The following is a 12,882-nucleotide window of genomic DNA, read 5'->3' on the forward strand; positions in this document are numbered from 1 at the left end:
TTTTCTTTAAGTTAACTGATTCACAGAACATATCTGAGTGACTTGTCTCTATTTTCTGCGCGGTTATACACGTTTTACTGTCATTTCCAGTAAACTTGAACGAGAGGTACAGGAACACAAAAAGATCTAGAACAGTTAAAATTCCAAGCTTCCCCACCGGGAACCGAAGCCTGGACTCCTACACCAAAGGCACATTTGCTCGCAATTAGATCAGAAGGAAGATCGAATGAGATGTATTTTGTAGTGTCTGAAGTTTGTACCTATTTCACCTTAATGTAATGTCTATTGATTTTTTAATGTTTACCGTATTTCTTACTTTCAGGAATGGTGTGTGTTATTGATATAGGTTCTATTACATATTCGTCTATAAATATTATATAAATTATAGAATTATTCATGATCTCGCATGGAAATTCACTGGTGCATGCGCAGCAAAAACAAAAGAATTCAGTTTACTGATATTAGTCAGAATAAAAATTTCTAACAGACTATCAGAATGCTTTGATGGAAAGCAGTGATTCCCAACTTGGGGACGCGCTGCTTCTTCCTGGGTAGGCATGAAGAACGAGTAAAAAAAAGTGGCGAAAGCTACTAGCATAAGTGAATTGTGAAATAAATGAAGCACCACTTTAATGGCTCTTTAAAATTCAGCTTCACAATATTATAATGCCTGTTTAAAAAGCAATACTGCACCAGGAGGGCATGCAAAACTCTTGCTGGAAATAAATATAAATTTCTGATATTATTATTATTATTATTAGTAGTAGTAGTAGTATTTTCCCACTTCTTGGCCGAGATGCAAAAAATTCATCTTCTTCATTCCGCTAAATCAATTTCTTCACTGCTTTTCATCACAGCCCATATCCCTAACTATCTGGATAGCAGTTTGTCTCACTGTTATTCCAACTATGATTTCCCTTCGCATAGTATCAGATAGTTTTCTACAGCCTTTACAGCGAGGCATTTTGACAGCCTGTAGAAATTTGCATTCTGGTTGTTAATAGCAACGACAGTAAAGTGGATCTTTCTGTTTCTACTGTACATTATCAGCATCATTATATCAGAAGTATTCCGCCATTACCAGCGGATCAGTTGCCGCAGCTGAGAAGTCGCCATGCTCCACGATCTTCTGTTAAATTCTCCATCTTCACATACGATTTTCTGTTTCGATATCGCCAATAACCTAATTTTCTTTCGATATTGTCTCATTCGTCCACTCCCTCTCTTTTCTGCCACCATACCCTCTAGCACATCCCTCATGATACAGTTCCTTCTTAACCAATATCCCAACCAGTTTCTCCTTCTCTTAATATTTTCCTCGTTTTCCTCTCGACCCAGCTATTCCTATCCTTTCTTCTCCCACATTTCGAAAGCTTTCAACTTTTTCTCATAATTTTTCCGTAATGTCCATGTTTCTGCCCTGTAAATACAGTAAAATACAGTACACAACATTTTATGAGTCTTTTTCAACTCCATTCAAGATCAGACAAAAAGTATTTTCATCCTAAAGGCTTCTTTAGCTATTTCTGACCTTTTATTTCAAACAAACACCGTGCTCGTGGATTTTCCCGGGGTTCTCTCGTTTCCTCTCACTTTCTTCATTCCACCATTTTACTTATCTCTCATCATCACCGTCTCCTTTAGCCTAACCGGCATAACCGTGGGACGTAAAACTTAAAGATTTCATTTCATTTTTTTCCTTTTATTTCAAGTTCGAATGTCATATCATCCCTAATAACACTAATCAGATATAAAATACTAGTCACCTGTTTTTTCTTCCCGCTGTTATTTCTATATCTAACGCCGATCGATTCGTTTCGGTCACCATGGATTTTGTCTTTCTAAATTTATTTTCATACCATGTTCTTCACAAGCCTTTCTAAAGTGTGCTGCATCTTATTAATTTTTTTAGATTCTGCAACAATAACCATATCATCCCCAAACCTTATACACCTAGTCATTCTATCTCCTACTAAAATTCTACCTTCATTATATTGACTCGTTTTTGCTCTCTCTTCTGCATAGATATTAAATAATACCGGTGAAATACATCATCTCTGTTGAGCTCCCATTCCAATTACACTGTCTACTATGCATGCACCAGTGAATTTCCATAGATCATGTATTATTCTGATAATGTATATAATATTTATGGACGAATACGTAAAAGAACCTTTATCAATAACATATATCATTCCTCAAAGTAATGAATACGGTAAACATAGAAACATAAATAGAAATTTTACATCAGGGCGAAATAGGCACAAGCTTCAGAGACTACGAAATACATTCCATTCGCTCCTCCCGCTCGTATAGTGGCTAGCAGATGTGCCTTAAGTGTACGGGGTCCCAGGTTTGATTCCTAGTGGGAGAAAGTTTGGAATTTTAACTGTCCTAGATGTTTTTGTGTTAGTGTTCCTTTCGTTTAAAGTTACTACAAATGAACGTGTATAACCTAATAGAAAATAGAGATAAGTTACTCAGATATGTTTGGTGATTCAGTTAACTTAAAGAAAAGAAAAAAGGGTCTAAGGCGTTTGTCTGTAGATAGTAAAGATCTCTTAATGGTTAGTTCCAGTCCCACAAAAGTAAAATTTTTCTTTTACCTGTTCTCAAAGTTTCTCTTTTAATTTCTGTTGGATTCGAATAAATAGAACCTAGAATAGAGGCCACGTTGAATTCATTTATTGACCGAGCCAGAAACTCCGATAAAGATTTGGCTATGATTTATTATTATTATTATTATTATTATTATTATTATTATTATTATTATTATTATTATTATTATTATTATTATTATTATTATTATTATTATTATTATTAGTTAAAGTACGAAGTTTGAGATCAGGCGATGCAGCATTTACGTAAACTAAATCATAATTTATTTATTAATATTCACTAGTACACTGCACATTTGCGAGATTTTGCTTTGGGGAAAGAAGTGCATACAACATTGAATAGTAAGAATATTACAATAAAAATATATTATTAAAATATTGATTAAGTAATTGGAGTTAAATATGCTATATAGTAAGAATTATATATAGATAGGATTTACTTTAAAGTGCGAATATTCGAGTTTTAATGAGATTATAAATCGATAACTTACACAATAATATTTACTTTATTAGTTCGATAAATCTTAATGCTCAATTGTATTATAATTCTCCTTAAGATTTGTATAACTGGAGTGTGGAGTGACTCTAAGGCTAGTTTTAGACGGAATCATTTATCGTGGCATTTCTCGATGCAAAAATCGTATCATCGATATCATACCGTGTAAAGTGGCGAATGCTATAGCATTTCTCATGCCATGGCTAGTGATAGGCAGTGGGAATATTCCCGGTGGGAAGGAAAATAAAAAATGGGAATATTCCCGGTTTTTTCCTAGCATATAAATTCCCGGGAAGGAATTTATTTCCATTTCTTTACTTTATCTTCCAATTTATAAGAACCATGTGTCTAATTAATTTATTTTAATTTATTATTATTTACTTCTAAGTTTTAAATAATTTGAAGATTAAAAAGATAAAATTCTTTGACAGTATTTTATATAACTAATAATATGAAATTTTAAGTTCCATTTCCATTTGCACTTAAAGTAGCAAAGCACTAATTTACAAATGATGAGAAGGAGCCAGTTTGTAAAGGAATGTAGAAATTATGTAGAAATAGAGATGAAGTACTATCAATGCACTCCGACCCACCGTTAGTAATAGACGTTGATATAACTTCTGTCTCTGACTCGAATTTCTGAAAAGGCCCTCCGACTTCTTTTACATGTGAATTAACGCATGATATTTCGAGAAACAGGAAGAAAGAAAGCTCGTGTGTGGCAATGATAAGTGCTATATTATACAACTAAGTCAGTATCTTGCAAATATTGTGAACATAAATATGTATGCGCAAATGTGTCTTCTAAGACATGGTGAGATATGTGTTTTCTGACAGGTACCCAACCTAATTTGTTTATAAATTTAAAAATTTAATGGGCCTATGCAGAGTCGTTTTGACGCTTGATTAGTGTACTACCAAAGAGCTCGACTAACATTTTTCCTGCAGTAGTCAGGCCTTTAGTACGACTCTAATCATACGTCAAAACGACTCTGCATAAGGTAGAATATGTTTATAATATAAATAGTAGAGTCAAGTTTAGAAAAAACACTTACATCCAATTTAAAGTGTTTAGCGGTGTAAAAGTATGTGGACTTCCTATACCATTTCTTCAAAATATTTACTTGCATACAACATATTGTAAGTAAATATGCATTTATGCGTACTCTTTAAATATAATAAAATAGGGTGAATGTGCCACTAGTCAGCGCCTCACCGGTAGTCAGCCACTTACGCATTGTCGAAAGAAAAATAAGAAAACGTTACGTTTTGACCCTACCAACATGAAGCTTAGCTTTTAGACATTCATCCTGTACACAGCCGATCACATGTCACACCGAAATGCCAGCTAGTGTCGCAGCAATAGGTGGACAAAGAAGACGCTATGTTGTAATGCGTGTATCTGCTACGTAATAAAATAACAGACCAGACTTTTTGTTACAAGGTGTATTTGTTATCTAATGTAAAAATTATAAATATTCTTTTTATTTTTTAATTTGTATATATTAAGGAAATGGAAACAGAAAAAAATATTTTTGTTGACTTTGAGCATTTCGTTTGTATAGGGGGGCTGAGTACTGGAATTAAAAATGAGTGATTTTCTAAAAGTCAGCCCCCGGACCTGAGTACTGGAATTATTGCATATGTGTCCAATTTCATCCATCACATGCCCAGACCAAGTATTCACTTCCCTTCTGTTAATAATAGGGGTGTAGCCAGCAGGTTTGTGTAGGGTGCCCGTCGTTTTTGAGGGGGGGGCAGCTACAATGTACAAAGCCCAAAAAATGTGTTGCTGCTAGTGTTTTTGAGGCCTGAAAGAAAGGAAAATTTTGGTTTCCTTCTGGAAAACTAAATACATTATTTTAGCTTCTTCTTCTTCTTCTTCTTCTTCTTCTTCTTCTTCTTATTATTATTATTATTATTATTATTATTATTATTATTATTATTGTCCATAAATTATATTCAAGATAGTTTTTATTATGCTTAATCAAGAACTACTGCCCGGGACGAAACGCTATACTTTTGTGTATAACTATAAAGGTAACCAAGAAAGTTCTGTCCCTTTCCGTGGAGGTCTGTGTTCAATTGGACCTCACACCGTGAGTTGAATGCGAGTGGAGATAAAACGAACGTCAGTTGTTGGTGTGGGTACATCCAACATACTACCTGGTTGTGGCAATTCAGACACACCGTGAACTTGCGTAAAGACAGAGGGAACATGGTACATCCACAGAGTGTCATAAGAGCATGTATGCTGAACGAGTTCAAATGGAGGTCAAACGCCGTTGTAGCGGGACAGAAGATATGCCAGGCCATTGGTGAGAGTATCGTGACGACGCGGACATTGCAGCGATGATTTAACAAGTTTAAGGACGATGACAAAACACCCGAAAACACCACGTGCCAGAATACCAACACATATACAAAGAGGAACTGGGACTACAATTCAGTGTGTGGAGAAACCATTCGGCAGCACATCCATCAACTTGTGAAGCACTACAAGTTGGGTCGATGGGTCTCACATATTTTGACTCCGGACCAGAAGGCTACGCGGCAGTCGCCTGTGTTTATTTACTGTTTCGGAGCCATTTCTGGACAGGGCGTTGACATGTGATAAAAAGTGTGTCCTATACGAAGCTCCACGCCGCCGTCATCATTAGTTAGCATCCGATGAACCGATTTAAAAACAGCCGAAACCAGCACTGTACCAGAAGAAGGTCCTTCTGTGTGTTTGGTGCATCGTGCATCGGGAACTGCTACCAGCTGGTCAGAATATCAATGCAACTGTGTAGGGTCAGCAGTTGAGCTGTGCTCAACAAAAACTCAAAACTCTGGAGCCATCACTTCTGAATTGCAAATGGGTCCTCGTTTACGGGACAACGCTAAGTCCCACGTGGCTAGGATGACTCAGGACACCATTCTCCGCCTTGGATGGGAAACAATATTGCAACCACTATATTCCCCGGGTATTGAACCGTCCGATTATCACCTGTTCCATTCTTTGGACAATCACCTTAGAGGACGCCAGTTCAAATCCCTAGTAAAAGTCCAAAATGCACCTGATACTTTCTTCGTTTCACGGCCCACTAAGTGCTATCTTGATGGATTCCATGGTCTTCCAGAACGTTTTCAGGTCGTCAATGCTGATGGGGATTATTTTTGATCTTCCAGGTTAGGTGACATATCAATGTTCGAAGGTGGTGGGTGAAAAGCAACAAAACTTTTCTTGGTTACCTTTATATTTAAATTTAAGACCTTGTATACAGAACCTATCTACACAAGATTGATTTTCTTTGAATTTCACTTAATTTCTTTACGGTTTCCTGACAAAAATATTTATTTATTATTCGTGACTGAAAAAACATAATTACCGGTATTTTATTACACTGAGTAGAAATAAAAGAGAGAGCAAATTAAATCCAAATTGAATAAAAACATTGTTTCTCACCAAATTTTCCATCCTCTATGTCTTTTAAAACACTTGTTAAAGCATATAAAAATACACTGTACTTACAAATCAGTTTAGTACCTTTGTTTTATGGCTGTATTTGTAGTACCTTGTTAAAACGTTTGTCTTCAAACTGTCAAATATAAATCGCAGTAAATTGTGTAATCTGCTGTCACAAAAAAGTATCATATTTTTCGATCGGTATAAGGAAGAGATACCATACTATTTTTTGATCGGTATGGAAAAACAATATTTCTCCGCACTATTTTACCGTAAATTATTAATTGTCAATAAACTTTGTTACTTTCAAATGAATGAAGCGAGATAATTTTTCTATGATGTTATAAAAGCTGGTCATTGGGGGGGGGGGGGCTGGCCCCAATGGGCCCCCCTTGGCTACAGCTCTGGTTAATAATATACAGCATTACTCACAAATCTTTCTTTTTTCCAGTAGTCAGCCCGAGTAAAAATCCAAAGGCCGAGTACTGGTTCCTCGAAAGCCAAAATTCAGCCCTATTGGCAATTTTATTGCAATTTTAAATATCAATATCCAAATTTGCTAACATCAGGTTTCCACTTACTCATTTCATGTGAATAAATATAAATAAACGAAAAAGGAAGGAAAATGGAAGTTCAGAAATGAAAACGGTGGTAAATTCACCAGTACTTAGAAGTCTCACTACAATGCACTGAGAGCTGTAGAAAATGGAATGATTAAACGTGAAGCTAGCAGAACATTCAATGTTTCTCGCAACACAATGCAAGATAGGATTCATGGTCGAGTACATGAAAAGAAAGGGAAAATGGGACCAGATACCATGTTAACACTACCAGAAGAAAATAAGCTGGTTCAGTGAAATACTGAAATAGCCAAAGTTGGATTTGGGCAAAATAAAATTGATATATTGAATACAGTATACAATATTGTAAAAAGTGACAATAGAAAGAAACCTTTCAAAGAGAGTTATCTAGGAGAGAAATGGTAGAAATTGTTCTTACGAGGAAACCCAAAATTAGTTTGCAGAGTTCCCGAAGGCAAGAACAACAGTCAAGTGGTTTAAAGAACTCGAGGAGTACCTCCAAAGCATTAACGCATCCGATATTCTTCAAGATCTCACCCAAATCTTCAATGGTGATGAAACTAGTTTTAGCCTTTGCCCCGAAACTGGTAAAGTTATCGCATCGAAAGGTTCGAAAAATGTTTATGAAATCCGACGTGCAATTGGCAAAGAAACAATCACTGTTCTTCTAGTATTCTCTGCAAACGGCGAAACTGTATTTCCAATGGTTATTTTCTCGTATGTTAGACCACCTCGGGGCATCATAGAAAGTACGCCAAAGATCTGGTTTTGTGGAAGATCAGAAATAGGCTTGGATGAGGATTGATACTTTTTTATGAGTATATTGTAAATGGTATACACAAATTTGCTGGGAGAAATAACGCTAAAAGTCCAATAATTTTATTTGCTGAACGACATCTTGCACATCCAACTATGGAATTTAATGTGTCTTGCATCGAAAACGGAATAATTCTATATGCCTTACCACCTAATACAATACACATTTTTCAGCCAGCAGATGTTAGTGTCTTCAAACCCCTAAAGATAGAATGGAAGAAGGTAGTTCATGACTGGCAAAACTAACCCCAAAACTGAAATAAGTGTGTAACAAAATCTCACTTCTCTTCACTCTTGTCAACGGTAGTAAACCGTTCTTCTCTCTCCGATTCAATTGAAAATGGTTTCAAAAAGTGTGGCTTGTGTCCTTTCAATGCAAATACTGTAGACTGCTTTAAATGCATTCAAAATAGCTTAGTAAAAAGACGTTTGGATAAAGATTGCTGTGTATCGGCTGACATTAGTTCACAACGCTTTCAATCAGCTCAGTCAATGATTTCATATGTAAGAGAAAAACTGGAAGAGAAAGGTGTAGATGTTGAAACAGTGTTAAGTGATATCCAGGAGGAAGCTTCGATTCATAATTCTATTGAAAGATTGGGAAATTTTTATCAACTGTAAGTAACACCACAGGAAAGCAGCGCCGAATCTCAACTCTGCTCATCTGCGAGTTGATTTCCTCGCAGATTCCTTCTCTATTTCCTTGTCAAGCAGATCGTACTGAGATATTGGTCCATAATGTCATGGAAGATGGTACGATGTTTTGAAAGGTGGTACATTATTTCAAATTCAGTGCGCCAACGTTAATATAGAGAACACAGTCATAGATAAAGCTCCCGAAAAGAGTTCAAATAATGGTAGACAAGTCTCACCAAATTTTGAAAATAATTTATTTTGGCCAGAACCAATTGGGAAGACCTCAAAGAGGAAACGAAGCAAAATAAATTACCCAGTGCCATATCGTCAGATGAAAGGAGAAATATAATGATAGCCAAGAGTTAGAACGGAAGAAAGCAATTGAAGCCAAACAAAAAAAGGAAGAAAAGAAATAAAGAACAAAGAAAGAAAGAGCAAAGAAGAAAATTCCAACTTCGTGGACTTTATGTGAAGAGACAACTACTACAATTTTATTATTATTTTTTGCGGAAAGTAAATGTTTTATTTGCGTTTCCTAACTTAATAAAGATGTTCAAACAATAATGGTGATAAACTGATGGCTGGAACATATTTCTACTCTACTTCTATGTGAAATATTCCTAATTTTGTAGGATTTTTGGGTTTTATTTCATATTTTTGTGTTTCTTTTCTTTTTGTTTGCGTTTTCTAACGTTTAACTAGAGTGTTCAAATAATATTGTGATATACAGGTCATGAAATTTGGCTATGATCTAACAACTTTGGTTTTATTTGAAATGTTTTAGCTTCATGGTTGCTTATATTTTTACAAAGGGTCCGCTCAATACAATTTTGTTCCTGTTTTTCCTAGAAATAATGTGTTTTTTTTGTTAGATAATTATAATGTAATCTATTATATTTATAGTGTCATGTAGCAAAATAAAATACGCTCCATGATATTACATTTGTTTTTGTCGTTAGCTTCGAATTTTGTTGGCTGACTATATTTTCGTTAATGGCTTACAAGGGACATCACCCAATTGTCCGGCTCCGATTTCAATGATTTTTTTTAGCTTATAGATGACATATATGTATTATTTGTGATGACAGAAATTTTTGCCATGGTGCATGTGTTCTATTTTTTTATAATTTTTAAGAGGTGTGGTATGGTTATTAGAGATTACTTCAGAAATCCCTTACTAACGTTTGTAAACAAAGAGTTAATGAAAGAACAACCATGTAAATACATATAAGGCCTAAGGAGAAGTCGTATGGTAGGTATAACTTTGACGGCAGCCATCTTGAAATCCGCCATTTTGAATTCAGGTCAAGTGTCTTAAATAGGAATAGGGTAATATGATACATAAATTCGGAGTAAAATTTAATCAGAAAGACAGTGGTGAAGCTAGTTTTAAAATACACCCATTTGGGAAAAAGTTACAGGCATTTAATTGTTCACTTCCTACGTGCGGAAGTTCCTTACCTCCGCTTCTAACCCGCGTATTAATGATAATAAGTGGATAAAAGCTTCGGTAATACATATTATGACTAGAGGGCAGTAATACAGTAAGGGTGTCCTTGACGGCAGCTATCTTGAAATCCGCCATTTTGAATTAAAGTGAAATTTGAAAAATGGAAACCATAGCATGTGACACCTCATTTAAATAGCAAATTTTCCCAAAAGCCAATGGTATGCTTATTCTTGTTCTATAGTTAAATATAGTTATGTTCTTTCAAATTGGCAACGCTCCTAATTTTCACCGCATGTTCTACGATTCCAACTGGCACTTTGCAATTGTTGCCGTGGCTCATGTTTTCTAAATTTATTACATTTTTTAAGAGTTGCGATTTGTCAGTTCATGAATAGTTTTGGGATAAGCATCCAGCAATCTTTCTGAATTTTGAAGAGTTGCAATGTAATAATATATTTTAAACGAGAATACACGAAGAACCTATGGACCTATGTGACGTGTAGGAATACAAATGAAATTATAACAAATTGGTGTTATACGAACACAAAATTATCAGGAACTGTAGCTTACATGTTGCGTAAACGACAAACAATAAAATATTTTTAATAAATACAACTTTAAAGGAACAGGAGGAATGATAGAAAATATCAAAGAGGCATAATATGACTTTTTCCAAAACATTGTTTGTACCATGAACATAGTATGAAAACAGGTAACTTGTTTATCAAGAGGTAACTTAATTGAGTTCCCGATCAATACTGGTTTTAAATCTTACAAACAAGAATCATCGACAAAAATCGCTAGAAAACGAATGACTTTTTTGTCTGACTAGCTAAAAAATTGCCATAGAAAATAAATAAATATAAACAAAACAAAAGACCCTTGATTTACACAAAAGTCATATTCGTTTTCCTTTTTGAAGTGAATTTTCATTTGATTTTTCGTCTCATCTACTATACAAGCTACGTCTTCTGTATTACCTGAATGCAAATTTGGAGTTGTTTCGTTGTGCGGATTCATATCAGTAAAAGAGCTTTTGAAGGGCAGGTATAGGAAATAAATAATTACATGGCAAGTCTTCAAAATTCAAAAAGATTGCTGGATGCTTATCCCAACACTATTCATGAACTGACAAATCGCAACTCTTAAAAAATGTAATAAATTCAGAATACGTGAGCCATGCAAAGTGCCAGGTGGAATCTTAAAACATGCGGTGAAAATTAGGAGACTTGCCAATTTGGAAGATCGAATAATGGACGTTTAGTGCACATAAGAAGCAGTCCGTAATTCATACTGGTTAACTATAGAACAAAAATTAGCATACCATTGGTTTTTGGGAAAATTTGCTATTAAACTGAGGTGTCACATACTATGGTTTTCATTTTTCAAACTTCACTTTAATTCAAAATGGCAGACTTCAAGATGACTGCAGTCAAGGATACCCTTATCGTATCACTTTTCTCTATTCATAATGTGTATTACCGAAGCTCTTATCCGCTTATTATCACTAATACGTGGGTTAGAAGCGAGGGAAGGGACTTTCGCACGTAGTAAGTGAACAATTACTGGTAAATGCCTGTAACTTTTCCCTAAATGGGTATATCTCAAAACTGGCTTCATCATTGTCTTCGTGATTAAATTCTAGCCCAAAATTATGTATCAAATTACACTATAACCATTTAAGAAACTTGACCTTAATTCAAAGTGGCGGATTTCAAGATGGCTGCCGTCAAAGTCATACCTACCATACGACTTCTCCTTAGGCCTTATATGTATCTACATGGTTTTCTTTCATTAACGCTCCGTTTACAAAGATTAGTAAGGGACTTCTGCAGTAATATCTAGTAACCACATCATAACTCTTAAAAATTATTTAAAAGATAGAAAACATGCAGCATGGCAAAAATTTGTCATCACAAATAATGAATACATGTCCTCTATAAGCTAGAAAAAATCATTGAAATCGGAGCCGGACAATTGGGTGATGTCCCTCGTGAGTTCTAGAATGTAGTGGCTGAGTACTGGTATTTTTCGGCATTCTTAGGAAATTTATAAATATTGTTAAAATCCTAAAAATAACATTAAAACACTCCTTTCATTGTCAACTAGACTAAATAATGAATACATATATCATGAAGGAGTCTCATTCTGTTCAAAATTAAAATTAAAAATGACATTCAAACTTGAAATTTGAGCTAGGAGGCTGAGTACTGGCACATTCACCCTATTAATAAAACAACATAATACCATTCAGAATATACATTTTGAAGAATCCTCTGGACATAACGGTAACAATATACGGTAATAAGAAACGAATTTACTTTTGAAATCGTAATATAGTAATAGAATTCACTTTTATGGTGTTTGTACATAAATTCCCGGAATATTTCCATTTTGGTTAATTTACCCAGGGAATATTCCCGAAAAATATCTTTCCGGGAATTTGCCCATCACTAGCCATGGCATACCCTATGGCATTTCTTGTCAATAGAACCTGCTCTATTTCGCAGCATTTCTGGTCCGATTGCAGCGCCGTGGTGTGTTAAGAGGAAGCGAAAGATTTTGTGTCAAATATCCATGTTCTTTAGTGATGGGAATTCTGATTCCTTTCTGGTATTCGATTATTTTGGATTCGTCGAGTTAAAGGATTCATAAAAAGTAACGACTACTTTCGTTACTTTGATTACAAAGACTGATGTGTCCCTCTGAATCCCTGTACTCAATTGCCTTTTGGGTTTCTTTGCCTCAATTATGATTACCTGTACTCAAACACGTTTTCAAAAGCTTGTTTCTCGTTTTTGTCAATGTATTTAGTTTGACTTCGTTGTGGTTAGTAT

This window comes from Thermobia domestica, chromosome 14 (assembly GCF_964235325.1).
Source record: "Thermobia domestica chromosome 14, izTheDome1.hap1.1, whole genome shotgun sequence".
Taxonomy (NCBI): Eukaryota; Metazoa; Arthropoda; class Insecta; order Zygentoma; family Lepismatidae; genus Thermobia; species Thermobia domestica.